Here is a 15863-nt window from a genome sequence, read left to right on the forward strand (position 1 = left end):
ACCCTGTTTGCACGGAGCTGTTAACCTGGCACCACTCCATCCAGCACCTTTCCGCGAAACTTCATAAGCTCTTATATCCCCAAGAATTATTTTGGTTGCCCGGAAAGTTCAAACCTCTCCTTAGCTGTTAGACTGAGGAGACGACCTCTCGGGGTTGTGTTTGTCTTTATCTATATGTGAGATCATGCTTAAAACATAGCAAAGAGCTGTTGCTTGACATGCAGTTCCCTAGCCGTAACAAGTTGTATGCCTATTTAATGCATTGTTTAGTCTCACATGGGCTAGAGCCATTTAAAGAAGCACTTGGCGAGCTCTAGGTTTTCATTCTTGGCATAACTGCCCCTTTTAGTTTTCCACTGAACCCTGGATCCCAAGAAAAACCCTTCCCTTGCTTTACATCGGTCATACTGCTTTATGCAATTCACCAGAGCCTTTGCACGTGGCCCTCTGTATTGGTCCGAAGGTAATTAATGTCTTTGCAATATTTGATCAGCAGGAGCAGAGACACAAAGAGAAATTGTGCAACCCAGAAGAGACCACACGGCCTTTTAAATTAAAACCTTTTGTTTTAAATGGTCTTCAGGCATGCTGCACGAATAGAAATTTCCATTTCAAAAGGAAAAATCAAGTTATGCTGAAGTGCCCAGGAAGATACTTAAGAACGTGATAATTGATCAAATATACACACCTCTATCGCCCTTTAAAGCTACCTGATTGTTGAAAGGAAGGAACATCAAGTGCTCCTACAAGTTTGGAAACTTTTGAAAACTAATCTTCCCCCGTACTAAAACAGAAACCCGGAGAGAAGTGATGTGTTCAAGGTCACATAACTAATTAGAGGCAGTAGGAGATGTGTGGATTCTGTTCTCTAATCCCAGTGCAGCCTACCTCTGCTTAGCATGATTAATCATGCCTGTGCGAAATCACGTGGTGACTTCAAATGAGCAGGGACACGGGGTGCTCAAGTCAAGTGCATGCAAACGAGCAGTCCCAGGGGACCCTGCATTCTAATAAGCACACCTGAGAGCTGACAACTTGCTCCCTTGTGGCAGAAATACTAGAAATTAAAGTCATCCACCTGCCTATAGATATGGATGGGGTGTGATGGCTTCGGATATGCTTTGTGCGTTGAAATCTACTTATGGTGTAATTTAGACTATTATTGTATATTATGTTCTTCTTCTGGTCCTCTGGCTACTCTTTCCAATGTCAACTTCGGTAGAACCACTTTGGAATGACTTACCAAAGCTGTGTGTTCCCAGAAAGTCTGAAACAGCCTCATGAGTTGGGAGGATTAGCTTTTTTTTTTTTTCCTGGAGGTTTCTCCGTGCCAAAAGAAATTTATACCTGATATTTTTTTTTTCAGACTCTTAAGCAGATACTCTACGAATGTCTAGTGGTTTCCTTCTTTGTGCGCTTTATGGAGTACTAGGAAAAGCTGCCTGAAGGGCATGTTTAGGCTAAAGTTTGGTTACCCTGCGTAAGAACTGTCAAGCAATCCTGGGTTCTGGGAAGATGGCACTACCTCGGTGCCATGCCATTTACTCTGGTGAAATGGGTCTTTCATCAGAAACAAGCAATTTAGAAAGACCATTTGGAGCCAACCGCACGGAGCCAACTTCTGATTATCCATGAAACTGGGGGAAAGGAGCACAAGAATTAGAAGTGTGGAGTAAATGTGGACTCTGCGATTTCTCCTCTTCCTCCTCTGTGCCCATTTATGAGGCCAGGTAACCTGCTTTGAAATCATGCTTCATTCTTAAAGAGCCCTTTCTTTCCCTGGCAATATTACTGGCAATAGGAGTTTCAGCTGCAGGACTACTGATGCTTGGGGTCTGGTAACTTCTACTGAAAGGAGGGGCCTGTCCAGTACATTAAAGTAGGTTCAAAGAAGTACGTTTGGTTACTAGCGATGCCGGGAGTTCCATTCTCCCATTGTAATAAACACAGAAATGCCTAACATGTTTGGGGGGGGGTGCTAAATCTCCCCCAAATTCAGAACTACTGGACTAGAAGAGTATCTAGAAGAGAAATAATTTACAAAGTGGAACAAAATCATGCATAAAATTAAAGATAACACACCGCCTAGGAAGCCTCCCTTAATTGAAGGGATTATGGGCTCAGGCCTCGGTCACTGATTCAGGAGCTGATGGCCATTGCTCGGATCAAGCGATGAGAAGAGTCGAAGGAGTTAGGAAAACTTTCCTATGAAAACATATAACTCTTTCTAGAAGCTATTTGAAAAAGCTTCTGCAGGCTTTCCTTTTTTGACTTACAGCTATAGGAGCCACTCGGTTCTGGTAAGAGAGGTAAGGACATAAGAAATGCCCCACTACAAATCTGTAGGCTTAAGAAGTTAGAGGGAGATCACCTGAAGCCAGTGTCAAGGATGCTGGCTACTGGCACCTCTGTGCCTATGCCTGTCCCTTTCTTAGACCCATAATAAATCACCTCTCTAGCCTTCACTTTTTCTCCTCCCTTATATGCTTTTCCTATCTGAGCATCATCAGACTCGTTGACCAGAAAGTCAGCAATTTCACATTGAATTGGACCCATATCCCCTACTGGACAACTCTGTGGTCTTGGGGAAGTCTGATCTTGAGCTTCACACTCCTCACCATAAAACATGAATAAAAAATAGTCTGCCGCAGACCTGCTCTGAGACTCAAGGACAGAAGGGTTTCCGAAACTAAAAAGGCTATCCAGACATGTCACTGATTAACACACTGAAGGAGACACTTTGCCTTTGTCCTTACTCAAGGCTGACAGTTCGGTTCAATCATTCAATCTCTGCCAAACTTCCTGCGATAATTATAATCTAGAAAGCTTAGCTCCACCATGTACTCTCCTCAAACTTCTTAATTAAAAAATAACAGGGGTTGGGGATTTAGGTCAGGGGTAGAGCGCTTGCCAAGGAAGCACAAGGCCCCGGGTTCGGTCCCCAACACCAAAAAAAAAAACAAAAAAAAAAAAAAAAAAAAAAAAATAACAGCACACTGCCATCTCCCTCTCGCCTATCTCTTTGTCTTTAGAATGACCAAGGGCTAATTACTGCTTGGTTAGAGGGCTCAATGGGTATCAGTTTTTACTTTCTCTTGCTGGAAGAAGCAAGCATGAGATGAAGCCTATCACATTACCACCCCGAGGCTGCTGAGAGACTTTATTCCCTAGGAGGTAGTCAGGTAGTCACTGAGGCAGCATACGTAGGCACAAGAGGTCCGATTCCTCCCGTCAGCTATTAGTGAGTTCTGCTTAGCCTCAAAGCACAGCGTTCAGCAGAGGGGATTTATTTCTAGTCTTGAAAGGTATTTTTCTCTGTCAAGTGGCCCATCCTAAGTATGTTTTACTTTTGTCATTGTCATTGTCAGACTCAGACAATGATTTAAAAAGCAGCTTTTTGTTTGAGCATGACTTTAATGTGATCAAAAGTGTGAGTTATATCGTCATGTGGACCAGTAACAAGGTGGTTTCTCTGTCTCCGGGGATTTACATGTCCATAGATTTCTTTTTCCTGACCGCCACAGTTGCCAGCCTGAAACACGTCTTAAAACCCTGAGTTGAAATTGAAAACCTCACTCCAAAAATCTATTTCATTCTCCCCATCCCCAGAATAGGCCCCTGACCTTCTGCTGCCTATTACTGTCATGGTGTGTTGAGACCGAAGAGATAGGAGAACTCAGTCCTCAGGTCTATTTGAGCTACCAACTCCGAGGTTTTCCTCACAGCTGAGCAGTCAGTTCAAGACTACAGCAACGCGAACTTTTCAAAGCCTTCTAGCCCCTCATCCATATGTCCTACCGAGTTTGAAAACCCTAACTTATACTCCATTCTCCTCTCTTGTACCTCTTGATTCATTTCCAAGAAGCTATTATAGACCAGGAAAGTGAACCCTGGCATAGAAGCAGAAAGACAGATAGAACAGCTGGAGGGCCTTTTCTAAGCAAACGCACACCACAACAAGGTTCTATTGGTCAATCAGAACTGATGGATTGGAGAGCTATGAAGAACCACACATAGCAATCAGATGAGAGAAAACCTGGTGTGCACCAGGCCCCAAAGCAGACTGCTGGGAAAAGCAAGCTGCTTATCCACATCCAGTCCCAAGAAACTCCTGAACAAGTAGGCCCATTAAGTGGAACCTTAAAAAGTCACGTAAAATAGTCCTGCTGACTACAGTCTAAGTCCACACCATGAACAACTAGGTTACATTTTCTGGTTCGTGAATGAGAATAGTCCTGGAAACTCCAAGTGTTTAATCATTCTGAAAGCACTTCTTCCAATTTCTATGAACCAACTTTATTTGGTCTCTTTTCTTCTCCATCAGTGGGGCTATATTATACTAAAGATGGCTTCCTAAGCCTTAGAAGTTTGATACATTGGAGGCCTCAAAGAGAAAGAGAAAAGGTAAAAAATGTAATTTTCCTGAGTCAGTTTAATGTCAGCTGGTTGCCTAGTTACTGCATTTTCTATTGCTTGCTGATAAAAGCTACCTAAAGAAAAGGTGTAGAAGACACAGTTGCTGCATTCTTGACTTTCCAGTCTTCCATGAAGGTCTTCCATGAAGCTTAAATTTTCCTACGCATTTTGAGTTTTCCATTTCTTTCCATTAAAGTCTCCAGTTGTTCATAGGCTTATTTAGTTTGGCAGAAGGTGACGGTGATTCATGTAATGAAAAAAATTTGAAGGCAAAGCTACTGAAAATGGATATAATTTCTTAGGGTAATTTGGGAGCGAGAAATTGATAATTTGTCCCCTTTTTTCCTGGTTTCGTCGGCTGCCATGCCGCCAAATAATTGCTCCATATGGATGCTTGGCCATCCCTGAAACATAAATAAATCTTAGCTGCAACTCTAACCAATATGGTTGAGGAATAAAACTATAATTGGCTCATTGCCTCATTGTTCTTGGCTGTGCAGCCTCGATCAATGGCTATTGACTGGAAAAAAAAAAAAAGAAAAAAATAACAAGATCAGATGGAAACCATTTCCAGCTTGTTCCTTCCTATGGATCCAGCCATTTTACTGTGTGTGTCAAGCATAGCGATTGTTCCCTACAAAAACGATGGCTGTATTTTCACCACAGACACAAATGCTAGTGAGTTCCACTCTCTCCAATTGGGTGTTGAGATAGTTTTGTGTCCAGGGATTACTTCTTTCTTGCTGGTCCTCACCTCCCAGTACGGAACAGAGATTTGGAGGAAACATCTCAGTCCTCAAGGGCAGGGTCACACAATAGGCTTCCCTTAAGGTAGATTTTGAAAGTCCTAAAGTTGTAGGAATGGAAGACGTTGAAAAGCGTCCGTGCCCTAAGTCTGGTTGCTTCCGTGTAGACTTATGCTAATGCTTTTGCATGAGATTGTGGAATTTTATCTTGATAGATAAGCTATTGGCCAGTAACTATGCCAAAGAAGTACTGGGTGTATAAGCTAAAGACAAAGAGGGAATTATCTCTAGCTGGTTCACAAGTGCACACTTGGTGCTTGGAGCCTTACAGTCACCGGGTGGGTGACTGATTTCAAGATAAATAACTTTTTTTTTCTTTTTTTCGGAGCTGGGGACCGAACCCAGGGCCTTGTGCTTGTTAGGCAAGCGCTCTACCACTGAGCTAAATCCCCAACCCCAAGATAAATAACTTTGACCCCACTATCACTACCACATAAAAAAAAAAAACCACAATACTAAAGAACAGAGAAATCTATCTCCTCAGGAGAAAATAGATCTGATTGATAGATATAGAAAGTGTTTTATATCAAGAAACATCCACGTGTTTCCATCGGGTCAAGTGTGTTTGATGAGCAAACGCTCTTAAAGATGCATGTGAATGTTGCTTGGCGTATGAAGGTCGACCTGGAGGCGGGCTGCTCAAAACACTTTAGGAGCTTGATAGAGATGCGGGATCAGGGGCTCCCTAGCACCCCCAAATAATCTCAAATCTGCATGTTAACTAAATCCCTGGGGGGATTTTATGCACACTGGGGCCTGAGAGAACTCGTTCTAGAAAATAACTTGTGACACTCATTCCAGGAGAAAAATAATAAAAACTAAGCACTGCTCAGCTTCTACTGAAGCCGAACAGGAATGCTGAGGTCAAGCCTCCTTAGGATCTCTACCAACGTGGAAGGCAAGGCAGTAGCTCCTATTTGCTCAAGTTAGTGGTTTCTCCACAGAGGAAACACAGAGATGCTCTAAGGATAACCCTGTGGCCTGATTTTCTGTGAACTAGAAATTGGAATTCCCAATTGCTGTGGCTGCAATTTTGAAACCTGTCACCAGGGCCAGGAACTAAGCTCCAAGACCTTAAGATCTTGCCAGTTTCTTTTTCAAGAGTTACAGTTTTCAAAAATAACCCAGCAGCAGCAGTGCTGTGTGTGTATGTGTGTGTGTGTGTGTGTGTGTGCGCGCGCGTGCGTGTGCATGTATGTCTGTATATATACATGCATTTGTCTGTTTAGATGTGTATATTATATGAGTGCATTGAGCAAGCGCATGCGTTTCATTCCTCCATTTTTGCCACCATATCTTTATGCCAGTCAGATACTTAGGTTTCTATTAGTCTCAGCTGACTAGTTCCCTCACGGTTCCTATTTCAGTTTAATAGAAATGACTGAAAATGAGAAGAATATATTTCTGTCACCCACCAGAAGACAAAGGATAAACTTTAAAACTGTGTCTCAAGGTGATATCCAAGTTTACCCAGAGCCATTCTAGAGCATGAAAAATCCCCTGCATGAGCATAGTAATACAGGACCAGGTACACACACACACACACACACACACACACACACACACACACTACAGTGTTTTGAGGATATGGTCCTGTAGCAGAGTAGATAAAGGTGAGAGCAAGCTAGTTTGAACTCCTGTCCCTAAAGTGAGGCTAGAAAGAAACAAAAGAGTGGTTTTGCATCTGACAGTTAGAAGATCTTGGACCTATTGAGAACTAAATAAATCCAGGCAACGAAATAATCAAGTTTGCCATAGGAACAAGGTTAGCCAAGGCATTCTGCCTTGGAAATGGATGATGGTGGTCTCTTTTCTCTGTTTTTTTTTTGGGGGGGGGGGATAGACAGTCTTTACAACTTCCACATTTTCTCACATGCACTTTCCTTAAGCTTCTTTGAAACTTCTTGACGATACTTGACCTAGGATCTTGGTAGTGCTCTTAGACCAAAACGTTACATTTGATCTGTTTAGAGCCAGTCACACCATTTGCATACAATGATATTGCTGAATCAATAGCGACAAAATACTATTTGCAGCCTTATCTGGAACAAGCAGTTCACATTGCATCTAAATCTCTTTAGTCCCGTTTTTTTAAAAAGGTCCAGTTAGATATGGCGTTAATTGTGTACTTTCATAGCTGCTAGCACTCTTCTCTCATTCTCCTTTACCTGGCACTTTGATAAAAACCCATGGTAGCTAAATTACAGCAACCACCAGCCTCACTATAGAATCATACACCGAGCACCTGCTTTGTGGGGAACAGGATCCATGGGAAAATGAAGCCTGCCTTCACAGAAGACTTAGTCTTGTGCTACAAGGACTCCTTAAATATCAATCTAATAACCCAAGTCACATAGGGATATTTCCTCTGTCTCGGATTCTGTCTCTTGATTTCACCATTTATAGAATGTGCTCTGCTTAGCCCCGTGCTGGCAACAAGAGTCTTAAAAGTAAGCACAACCACTCCATTCGTGGAGTTGGTAGCATATCTCACAAGATGCCAGTCACCACTCAAAACCAATCCAACATACATCAATTGCTGTAATATGTGTATGTCTACAAAAATCAAAATACCCTAAATGAAAGCAAAAATTAACACAGTGTCTTGAAAAATAGGCTGACGTACTATGTGGGGGAGGGGCTGCTTTGAAGCCCAAGTGGCATCCCTTGGCTGCAGCCTTCAGTATGTGCACCGTGGGCCCAGCACTCACCATGGTGTCCTTGAAGGATTGCTTCATTCATTTATATACTCATCTGCTTTTAGCACGGGCCCATGCTGTTTCCACTTGAGATATGCAAGATTCCTTTGGATGTGAACTATCCACGTTTCTCTCATTCCATCCATCATACACTTACTGTCTTTGAACAGTCACCCACTCACTCAGCTGACTTCCGCTGATTCATACGAATACCACACAGACTTTATCTTTTGCACAACTTCATAGCTCTCCCCAGACATACCAAAGGTATACGTCATCCAGAATTTGTAAAATATCAAGCTCTCTTGATCGAAAGAAGGACCCAAGTCTGAAATCCCAAACATTTAATAACTAGAGATCATCAAAGGGATGCTCCTTCAACAGCAAGTGGAGAATTTGGCTACTGGCCTTGTCAAGCAGAAAAGGCCAGGTTTCCAGCCAATTCAATGGGCCGTTTATGCAATCACCCAGTGTGTTTAGGACAGTACAGACCATCAAACCCAACTCTTTTACACAAAGCAAGCTGTGGCATTATAGTTTGTTTTGTACCAAGATCCAGAACAGCTGTTATCAATTCACTGGAAGATTCCACATGTGTCCCTCCATCCAGTCCCGTCACCATTCAGAGCCTCCTCATCACTCAGCAAAACTATTGCGACAGCCTCCTCAATGTTGCTCTGGGTCCAATCTTGCCTGACACCAGCCATCCCACCCAAGAGATTAATCTTTATAAACACAGTCCTAATCACTTTATTCCTTTCCTAAACAACTTTCCGGTGACTATGGCATGGCTAAATAAATTGAGCCCAAATTCTCTAATTTGACAGCAAGGCATGTTAAGGAAGGCTATTGTCAGACTTTATCCGACTGCATTCTTTAACGTTTCCCTACAGTGGAACCCACAAACCAGCAGTCTGTACATTGGATCTAGTCTTCATAAGTATTTTTCTTAGAAGAGATCATGGTTTTTTTTTTTAAATTCTGAACTATCTGCCAATATTTATTTATTTATTTATTTATTTATTTATTTATTTATTTATTTCCAGCCCAAAATGTTGCCTCCCCTGCTGGTCCGCCCTTGAAGACTTTCTCTCCTCATCCCCTCTCCCCTTAGCCTCTAAGAGGGAAGCTCCCCCTGGTATCACCACCCTGGTGCATCAAGTCTCTACAGGATTAGGCACATCCTGTCTCTGAGTCCAGTCAAGGCAGCCTTCTGCTACACATGTGCCAAGGGCCTCGGACCAGCCCATGTATGCTCTTTTGTTGGTGGCTCAATCTCTGGGAGCTTTCAGGGGTCCAGGTTAGTTGACACTGTTGGTCTTCCTATAGGGTGGCCATATCCTTGAAGGCCTTCAAACCTTCCCCTAACTCTTCCACAGGGGTCCCTGACCTCCATCCAGTGTTTGGCTGTGGGTATCTGCATCTGTCTCAGTTAGCTACCGGGTAGAGCCTCTCAAAAGGCTGTTATGCTAGGCTCCTGTCTTCAAGTAACATAGCATCATTAATAGTGTGAAGGCTTGGCACCTGCCTCTGGGATGGGTCTTAAGATGGGCCAGTCACTGGTCAGCCATTCTTTCAGTCTCTGCTTCATCTTTGCCCCTGCATTACTTTTAGACAGGATCAATTTGGGCTCAATATTAATTGAAGGACAACTCTCTTCATATTGACACGTCTTTTCCTTTCTGCTTCACCTAAACTTCCACTATTCTCAACTGTCTTATTCTGGCCCATTTCACTTCTCAATATGACTTGCCTCAGTCAAAGAGCCACTTAATCAATTGGGTCATTGGGTCCCCTACACCTTCCGACATCCAACCTACATGACCTACTACCAGGTCTTGTTTATGCATTTGTTCTATCAAATGTAACCTCCTTTGTAAAGCCTTTTGGTAGAGGTCAACTTTCTGCTGAAACAAGAAAACAATAGTATTACTCTAGATGCCTTTATAAGGTGCTCTATTTCATGTGCTGTGTTTGGGGTTTGGGGCCTGGGAGTTGGTTTTTGTTGATGTTGTTTTGTTGGTGAGTATTCCTGTGTTCCATCATCAGCTTGTCGAAGGTGAAAGAGAGCTATATTTAATTAATTTCTGTAAGATTTCCCTAGCTTCCTTGTATACAGTATGCTAATGTTGCATGGAATTCATTAAGTTACCCATTTTTCTTTGGACCCCCCACAGGCCAAGAGTAGTTGCGCATTCCCATAGGAAGGGAGTAACTCATTTCAAATGCAGACATGGCCAGGTTGGATGATCCCTCTGGACGTTTAGGCATTTTCCAGGAGAAAGTGAGGAGTGATGTATCAAAAGGAAACTGCTGAGGGAATTTGGGTAAATAGAACATGAACCTTTCTGTTGGAAGCTTGCTATGATCTCCAGATTAAAACACTATGGCATGCCTCACAAGGGGCAACTTGTTTAGAATTATAGGAACTGGTCTATCTCCAGGGCCCCGGCTGAGAGCTGAGCACTGAGTCAATGCCAGGTAAACCATAAATGTCGCAGGAAAAAGGAAATGCAAAAGTTCTGCCTCCTAAATCCCAAAATATCTATTTCTATAGTTTTGGAGTGCCTCCCATAAAACAGACCCTCTTCCTCACCTTCCCTGAGGATTTGGAAAGATAGGCATTTTACCATAAAGATTATAGAGTCAATTTCATGTTCCAGAAACGAATTCAACATAATGAAATTTGATTCAAGTGGCCAACTATAAAAGGCCGTAGAAAAAGCAGAAAGTCCCTACTATAAATGTAAATAAGGTTGGCAATATTTCATAAACTATTATTTATTTTTTATAGAGTTAGTGAGCTAAATGAATAAAGCCAAAGACTAAACAGCACCATTGATAGGCACCTATCATAGTATCAAAAGTCTGTTGTGAGGTCTGTCAATCAGGTTTTAAAAAATGATCTTTACCCATGTATTAATAAGTACCGTGGCCTAGTATTTTAAATGATACATTAAAATAGTGTGACTTTCTCTCTATTTACCTCCAAACCGTGTTGCTGAATTTCCAATTCAATATCAAGAATTTTTATTTACTGTCTTTATATATGATCATGTAAGGGCATCCACTGATGTTTAAATGTAAGGTAAAGCATGTTCCTTCTGAGAACTCTAATGTGCTCCCTATCCTGAAAGAGGCCAGAGATGGGGTGTGGATGAGTTGATCTAAGTTGGAATTGATGAAAAGATCACCTAGGAATCCTTCTTTTTGTGAACATGCCAGACCAGTCTTTCCAACATAAAGTTAATATCCAAATTCTACCTAGAGTTGTAAGGTCTCCCTCCCACCTCCACTGATCTCTGTCCCACAACACAAATAGGGTTTGATGGAGAATGCACAGGCATTAATTTCTCAAAGCATAAAAATAATTTTCCTGAATTAAACAGAGACCCAGATCTAAGTGTCTGTATACATCGAAGTAACAGTTATTTAACAACCAAAATCAACAATGAGTATAAAAAGGAACTCTTGACTTGAGGTTAAGAACTCTGATCACCATGAAGGGCTTTGAAGTAGCTGGCTCTGAGCTGGGAAACTTCAAGCAATTTTTCTCCCTTTAAAACAGGCATCCGAACATCCCACCTGTCTGCCAAGTGATATGACATGACATCTGTGAAGTTGTTCCGAAATCCCAAGACTCAAGCCTCACTACTACCTTCTAGATATTATTTGCATAGCAAGTTCTCAGAACTGAAGGAGAATTAGACTACAAGACATATTGAAGCAGAAAGTGGGTTAGCTTGGCTGATAGTCATGCACTTTTCATTGTCCTTTAAGAAATGATAGCCTGTTTGTACTACGATCCATGTTTAAGCATGTTGGTGAGGCTTTCCTGCTATTTGGTAGATGTACCCTGCTAAGCATGATTCATGTTACCTTAGTTTTCCTTGATTATGTTTCTAGCCAGGAATCTACTAAATGCTTGTTAAGTGCCACTGGCACCAAAAATAAAGCTAGATTCATCTAAGCTCAAAAAAAAAAAAAAAAAAAAAATGATAGCCTGGGATCTATCATTTCTTATTTGGGATCATGCATTATTTCTTCTGACTAAAATGTCAGTCAAGGGCAAAAATAGGAGGCATTATATCATTGGTCAGTCCTTTGCACATTCCACCACCCCTTGAGTAGGGGTAAAAGGTTAATTACGTACATCTCTTGGGCTACAGAAATGATCAAGGCTGTCTCTGGGATACAGTTACTTTGGGAAAAAAAAAAAAAACTCCAAAAAAACTAGGCTTTCGTTTCAGGGAAAATCTCCCACAGAGAAACATGGAAGGCGAAGGAGAACTATAAATAAGACTGTCATTTATGTCAATTATAAATAGATTTGTTCCCATCTGATTAGAAGATTAATGGTAGCAGAATGTCTACACTCGAACGGAAATAAGGGAAGAGTCTCTGACAAAATATTATTACATGCGAACAGGTTTGATATGCCTGCTCCTTCCAGAGTTCATTTCTCTCTGACTTTTCCCTAAATGAAGGCTTTTCTTCTCTTTTCAGTTTAGAATTCAGCATAGTCTCCCAATTCTTTGCCAACTCACCGTGTACGTGCAGGTCCTTATAAGGACCCATTAAGCACTTCTAAGCACTTCTAGGCAGTGAGTAACCTGACCAAGAGATGAGAGAAAAAGGCAAAGTCTATTTCTTGCAACCTGGTCACTTGCTAAATAAGGACCGAGTCTTCCTTTCATTCTGAAGGGAGTGCTATCAGGAGTGATCACAACTTTCTATCTCCATCACTGGTTTGCCAGTTCCTTATTTCTCTGCTGGTGTCCATGAGTCATCTTTTCCCAGTGTTGGGGTGAGAAATGGCAGCTTCCGATCCAAACTGCCTGCTGAGGTCACCCTGGGATGAGGACAAAACAGCAGGATGCCTCTGTCCTACAGTGGCATGCATCTCCTCTCTACATCTTGCCCAAGTCGATCCACCGTGGCCCATTAAGGTTTTGACTCTAGCTATCCCAGATGGGGCATTAAAGGAGGGGCGGTAGATAAAAGTAGCTGGGAGGTGAGGGCTGAGATACTGGGCAGTGATCCCTTTGGAAAACTCCTATAGACCTGACCTGGCCTCTTCTGGTTTCACTGTGGGAAATTTTTAAACGAATTTAATTCATCAGTTGGAAGTTCACTTCCTGACAGACAATGACCACCCATGACAAAACTGACTGAGTATTGGAAAACCTCGCTCTGAACACATGAAGACATATGTAAAACATTTTAAACGTAAGTTCTGAGAACTGTTGGACATGTGGCTGTGTGTGACTTCTCTCTCCCAGTGGCATTGCTGAAACAGTTCTGCTCTCATAGGAATGCTGCCGTGCCGTTGTGTAACACAGAGACACAGCAGTGGCATTCTGCTAACTGCACTTGCTATGCATGCATTCTGCTAACTGCACTTGCTATGCATTCAAGTTCTGAGTCACAAGTTCCAAATGAGACCATTCCCCTGAAACATGATCCCTTCGTTCCTCTTAAATGTCAAAATACCTTTGGACCTTCTAAGTCCAGGCTGTCAGGTCTAGCATTTTCCTAATCAAAACCTAGAAATGGCACTGTGGGTGGCTGGAGTCATGGCCTCCATTCCTCTCTTACCCTCCCTCCACACCCTGATCCAAGATTCTTTAGGCTTTGCCAGATCTGAAGTGACGAAGCAATTCAGGTCCTTGTGTGGCCAGCCCTCAACCTCCCTGCCAAGCACTACATTAATGGCAGACTGACTCAGTGGAATGTGAAGACACGAGCCTGTGTACACCAATTTGTTCCCAGACTGTTAGGTAAACAGAAAACAGAAAACACCCTCTTGTCATCCCTGTAAGATGTCTGAGCTGTATCCAATAGCCTGACTTTACACTCAGTGTTGACCTCTAACTTCATTGGCCTCTTGGTGAGCAATCTTTCACCTCCACTGAATCATTTATCTGGCTCTGTCTATGAAAAGTTTTCATAATTGAGGATGTGAGGTCTTTTTAAAAAATTATTCTTAAATAAGCTGTCCTAGAATGTGCTTGGAGGCTTCAGAAAGAGTGCCAAGTCCTGGCTTGTTCACAAAGGTGGAGATGGCCTTTAGACTCAGTGAAGTCAAACATTGGCACATGCCATTGACCAGATGATGTGTTTGTCTTGTTCCTTTGGTATTGCTGTCATCTTTCAGGGAAATCTAGGAATAGCAGAAAGATGGATCTGCCCTTTTCCTGTTGCATGTGCTCCTCTCTGAGGATACAGGAGAAGCCCAGACACTCACTCAGAAAGGTCTGTCTCGGGCTTGGTTACTCTGAAGGCAGGTTCTGTTATATACAATGAGAATCCTTGTGTTCCTCTGAAATCCATAGCTAGTATGTAGAATGGGGATCTGGCGAATGGAGAGAGAATGTGATGGAGAATCTAGAGATCACTCTATGGAATGTGTGACTGGGGCATATGACACATCTTGGCAATAGTCTACCTACTAAGGGGGCTTGGGGAGGGAAAAAATAAGCCAAAGACATAACTTGGAATAACATTTACATTGAGGAATAATAACTTACACATTCTGAGTTCTCATTGCATGCATGGCACTGTTTTAAACACTTCCGTGTATCATTCGCACACTGCATTCTCAGCCACCTGTGTAAAACAGCAAGTGTCATCGTTCCAAGTGAGTGCACTGAGAAACACAGACACACACAAACACCTATGAGAACAAAAAAGACTAAGTGTGACCACTGATGCCTTCACTCAGGCAACCAAACTTGACACCCACCGTGCTGGTGACATTCATGTCTTCAGATCTCTGCTGTCTCTTTCAGTCCCTTTTCTGGGTAACACCTAAGGCTGAGACCATCTATTACACCATTAGCAAGAAGCAGTGTCTTCATATTCCAGATATCTCTTTATTTGTACATGGAAGAAAAAAAATCCCCATATATACTTGTAATAGAGTTAAGTATACATTTAATCATAAGTTTCATCCAGCCAGAATCAGTGGCCTACTACTCCTCTGTATAGCCTCAGAATTCAGGACAATGTTTAGCACATAAAGACCACACAATTAAAAGTTTCTGAATTAGGCTGAATGCCTGAGCTTCAACGTGCTTTACTATTGCAATGAGTGTTTCAATTACCTTTTCAAATTCAAAACAAAAGTCCAAAACAAATAAATAAGTAACTAAGAAATGCTGAGCCCTATAGGGAACTCTCCCACTCCTTAAAGTCTATAACCCACAAAAACGAGTTTGGAAAGGCACAGTAGAGGCATTCCTGGGCTACAACCAAGTATAACCATTCCAGGCTTAGCCACCCATGAACATAAAAGAATGCCATTGACCACAATGCTTCTAAAGGCAAAACTGTGTCCACCCATGGGTGATTTGTCTCACCAAGGCCTATGGGGTTCCAGGATTTTCTAGAAGGCTTCCTCCAGCCTAATAAAGTTCTCAGCTTCACCACCCCTAAAACTGAATAACTCAGAGGGAGATTAAAAAACACCCAATTTAATTGAAACCTCTTTTTTTTTTTTTTCACATTGAAGTCACAAGTTTTCACAGGGTACAATGTGTTGCCTATCTAGCATTTTCCAAACTAACTCTTCTGCAAGGCCCTTGCAGTTTTCTTTCTTTTTTCAGGAGCCTGTCCTCAAATTGCTTTGCGCATAGTTGTCTCTATACTTTGCTCTATAGATGAGGTTATCAGTAAAAAATTAATTATCACTTCTTCAACATGCATTTCTTTTAAGGTTTGCCACGAGTGGTCCCAGCTCAGCAAGTCAATGTCAACAGTAAGACTGTCAAGTGGCCTACACTGATCTAACAGCTAGTGTTCCAGATGTGCCACTGTGAGTGCTGATACATGCGTAGATGTGTGAGCACCTATGGAGCAAGCACTGATGCTGAACTGATGACAGGGTTTTTGCTATCGGTGCTCAGGGCTTAGAAAAGTACAGGTGGGCAGTGCTACAGGA

At 42.2% G+C, this 15863-nt stretch overlaps 1 protein-coding gene across 2 annotated transcripts in view; it reads left to right on the forward strand.

The window, feature by feature from the left end:
• Igf1 (insulin like growth factor 1) overlaps positions 1-15863 on the forward strand; it is a 78968-nt gene that overhangs the window by 12733 nt on the left and 50372 nt on the right. The gene's annotated exons all lie outside the window — the stretch shown is intronic.

Source organism: Rattus rattus, chromosome 1, assembly GCF_011064425.1.
Source record: "Rattus rattus isolate New Zealand chromosome 1, Rrattus_CSIRO_v1, whole genome shotgun sequence".
Lineage (NCBI taxonomy): Eukaryota > Metazoa > Chordata > Mammalia > Rodentia > Muridae > Rattus > Rattus rattus.